We start from the raw sequence: 4,664 nt of genomic DNA on the forward strand, positions 1-4,664 counted from the left end.
ATCATAAAGTCTGAAAATTTTAAGAGCTAATAGACGTTACTGTATCAATTAGAATGAAGCTTTTTTTTTCCTTTTTATTTTAATCCAACTTCGTCGATATCAGCTTCTTCTTCTTCTTCTTCTTGTTCTTCTTCTTCTTCTCCTTCTTCTTCTTCTGTTTTATCTGTTTCCATACCTTCACGAAAAAAATATGGTTTAAAGGATAACTTCCTTACTTGCCGTGTTAAACTATTTTGTATTGGTTCTTTTTTGTTTGTTTGTTTAAGGGAGTGAGATAGGGCAGAATGACAAAAAAATATTTTTTAGCTTTTAGCGTAGAAAAATTATACGCTCTGAGGAGCAAAGCAGAACAGCAGCGAATGCGAAAGAGCACAACAAGTTATATAATTAACGCGCCAAGAGCAGTACCCTCCCGTGTTTAAAAACGACATACTCACATGCTAAATGGGAAGCATTTCTTGGAGATTCAAATGCAATTTGACCGTTTTTTCTATCTATCTATCTATCTATCTATCTATCTATCTATCTATCTATCTATCTATCTATCTATCTATCTATCTATCTATCTATCTATCTATCTATCTATCTATCTATCTATCTATCTATCTATCTATCTATCTATCTATCTATCTATCTATCTATCTATCTATCTATCTATCTATCTATCTATGCCTGGGTGCTCTCGTGATCACCTGTTCAGTCTGTTCGGGCGAGTTGGTGCAGCCCGTCTGTTCGGGCTGGTGGGTGAGTCGGGAAGTTGGTGCAGCATGAATAACTACAGCATGCATTAGCACGACACGCATATAGCGCCTATCTGTATCTTCGTGTATGTAGTGGTCGCTTTCTTATATGCGCCGCGCGAATACATGCAGTAGCGTGCTTGATGAAACCCTTTCCCCTCATCACATGTGGCGCATCCGCGCATAACGGGAGGAATTTCGCGCAAAGATATACAGAAATGTTTGAGATACTAAGCCGATGCCACGGTGAGCCACTAACCCGACCATCTCCTCTGACTTCTTGAAGGATATACCAGTGCGAAAGTGACAGTGCGCAATACACGGTATCATCTGTTGCCCTCCTTGTTTCATAGGCCTAAACCCATAAAAGTTGCAACGCTTGTTACTCATATCTGTGCTCTGACGTTTAAAAAGCAGCGACAATATAATATTTTTGATGAAAGAGAAGGAAAACCTTGGAAGGCTTTTATGAAGCATAGCATGTTACCCACTCGTTTGTTAACAGCGAAACTATTTAAGCTAGCCGTAGTTTGTGCCACCTATAAGAAAACTATCATCATCATGAACGGTCATCATCAACACTACTCACCACTGGTTCACTAAGATAGAGAGAGAGAGAAAAAGCTATAGAAAGAGAGAGAGAAAAATTGAGAGAAATAATGGGAATAAAGACAAAATAAGATAGAAAGACAGAGAAAGATATAGAAAGTGAGAGAAAGAGAAAGAAAGAGAAACACAGATGATAGAGAAAGAACCAGAGAGAGAAAGGAAGCACGTATAGAAAAAAAGAGAGAAAGATCAAGACAGAAATAACGAGAAAGGAAGCGCGAGAAAAAGAAAAGCAGAGATAAAGGAAGGGAATAAAGAGCAATAAAGATAAAAAGAGAGAGAAAGTGAAAGAAATAAAAAGGAAGAAATGGAAAGAAACAGAGGTCATTTTGTCAAACCCGTAAACTGGAAGTGTCAATTACGAGGCTACGATGTCGTGTACCGAGGCTAAATTTCAACCAACACAGGTCTGCTCAGGCACCTTCTCCACTGTGCGCATTCTGCGGTGAGCTGGAAACAACTGATCATTTCTTTCTGACCTGCAGGCGATATACTACAGCACGAAAAACCCATTTGGAAAGGCCTTTACGGGCTATTGGAATGAATTTATCTGTGCCTGTGCTTTTGTCTTTTGGAGCCTCTATTTCTGGGTTCTCCAATGCGAAGGTTTGCGTGGCTGTTAGGGATTACCTCAATGAAACCAATCGGTTAACTAGATAATCTATATTATTATTCTTCTGTGTCAACACATGTATATATTTAAAAAATACGGGCATTGATTTATTTTATTTCATTATTGTTATTTCTTTATTTATTTTTCATATTTGATCAAGTGTCAAAATTTCCTATCAAATTTATAATTTTTCTATTCTGTAACCTCCCCTCTAAAGAATTATAACATTTATAAAACCACTCAAGTCTTGGCCAATCCCCCACAGTGGGTGTGAGCCAAAGTTGCAGGTGAACAAGAACAAGAACAAGATACAAAATGGAGATACAAGAAACAAAGAGAAAGAAAGAGAAGAAAGAAAGACAAAATAATGGGAAACAAAGAAGGCCACCCATCTGCGCACTTCCTTCAGGCTTGGTACGACTAGTGTCAAGCTGCCATACTAGGGAACGCGAAAGGCAACGACGGCTACGAGAAGACCCCGAACCAATGGGAGCCCTACACCAACGACGACGTGCACATAGATCTATGAGAGGTGCGAGCGCTCATTTCTGGAGTTTGGACATCCGTGTCACGAATAACCTAGCTAAAGTCAAGCAACGACCTAGAAGCAACTAGATTAGTAGACTTGACAATAATCCAGTTTCGCTGTTTCAAGCCTTGCGCGACTTAGTGCGAGCTTGGCCAATTTTAGAGCGCATGCAGCTCTTTGGCGTCCGTTCCTGCGTTGAGCGGCGTCACCGTAACCGATAGACATAAAAAAAAAATTACAGCATATCCACGGGTGAATGATGAAGAGCTTGGGCGAAGCTCCTGAAGCAATCATGGTTACACCGTGAAATGTTCAGTGGTTTCGCCCAGCAGTAATCAAAGCGACAGTGTGTATGAAATTGTGTTTTATTCAAACTTCAACGAGCGGTTGACGATATACTAGATGGCGACAGCGCCATCTAGTATATCGTCACCCAACTACAGTTTGCATGCATCTCTATGGGACAGCGCCATCTATTGAGTGATACGGGAGACGCGACGGCGGGGGAACACCGGATGGAGCGACGACCGACCAGGTGATGCTATAAGGAGCTTCGCCCTTAAAAAATGAGAAAAAGTATCCAGGACCGAATGGTATTTGAAAGCGGGCCGTCCGCGTGGCAGTCCAGTATTCTACCACACAGCCACGTTGGTGCTTGAAACTCTATTGCGAAATGGCCCTATACTGGCGTTATGTCGGGCAAGGAATCGCATTAACCTTATAGCGTGGTAGAATAGTAAAATAACCAGTCATCACACAATGCTAATTGCGCAACATGTGTGTGGTTTAATGCTTCCCACCTACTGCAAAGTGCTCAGGCATAATTTTTCATTGTCATCAGTCACATGCAGTGTCAACAAAGTGCATATAATATACTTACAGATGTGTAGCGGGTAGCTCGCTTATCAGCAGAAAGGCAACTAATGGCGTAATGGGTGCTTCCATACTTCACAAAGTTATGATGTATGGCGTAGTAGATATCTTGCATGTATACGTATACTTGTATTAGTTGCCCCAGGAGAGTTTACAACGGGCTTTATAAACGCCGCTCTTCCAGCTTTCGCTGCAGACATGTGCTGCGCGTTCCGCGCAGACCTGGCGATTCACCGCTTGTTTTGGTGTTCGTAGCACTCGAGCGCTGGTAGTTATGTAACGAGTGTTACATTTCTGCGACTGCGGGAAGCCAACACTTCAAACGCAGTTGCCGTTGCCCCAACACGAAGCTGCGCTCAGAATTAGCATTAGGGCAGCATCGCAATCGTCGGTGAATTTATTTTTTTTTTCGCCACAGGAATATTAGCCAGTATGACCAACCTGTGTGTATTGGACTCTGCCCTTAGAGGCATTCTTGGACTTTTGTTTGTTTTTTCTTTATCCTTTATTCTTGTTTTCCTTGTTCTTGTGTTTCTCAATATCATCACGATGATGTGACAGCCTACCTTCGCATATTTGTCATGCATTGATAAAATATAGCGCATTGTAATTGTATCGGTAAACGTAAAATTTTGAATTTATCTGTTGTGATTCGAAAACCTTTTGGATAACCGCCCTATGTGTTTCGGACTCAGTCTACAAAGAAATACTTTGTACGCTGGCGATTTTTTCCCATTTTCTTCCTTTTTGTGCTATCTCGTTATTTCGCTATCGGTTTCATGATGTTGGCATAGTCGTTCTTAAGGCAGCCTACATTCCCATGTTTTCTCATTCAAACAAGGTAAAATATTCACCCGTGATGACCCCGCTGCGTCGGAGCGAGGCCTTGGTTTTCGCGTGCAGGTACACAGCGGATTCCTTCACATCTTATAGCAAAGCTACTAATGAAAATTAGTAGTGAATGTAGTTGACCTGTCCCTTTGAATACAACGGTTTTCTCCAATTTTCTCGGCCCCAACCCGTATAGAAATGTGCGGTATACGCGACCACCATTGGCTGAAATAATTGCCTCCGGCTGTCCTGGGCTGTCCCAGAAGAGAAATCTGTGAGAGATGAAGGCAGATGAAAGACGATAATGTTTATAACTCAGTTTTTGACAGAGTACGGGAAGACGTCTTTGAGGCGTCCCCTAAAAGATGACGGCACGTCCAATGCGTCTGCGATGCGCAATAAGATAAAAGACATCACTTTCTATGGTCATAGAAAAAAAATTCGTGGGCGAAAAGGATAAGCGATTTGA

This window comes from Rhipicephalus sanguineus, chromosome 5 (assembly GCF_013339695.2).
Source record: "Rhipicephalus sanguineus isolate Rsan-2018 chromosome 5, BIME_Rsan_1.4, whole genome shotgun sequence".
Lineage (NCBI taxonomy): Eukaryota > Metazoa > Arthropoda > Arachnida > Ixodida > Ixodidae > Rhipicephalus > Rhipicephalus sanguineus.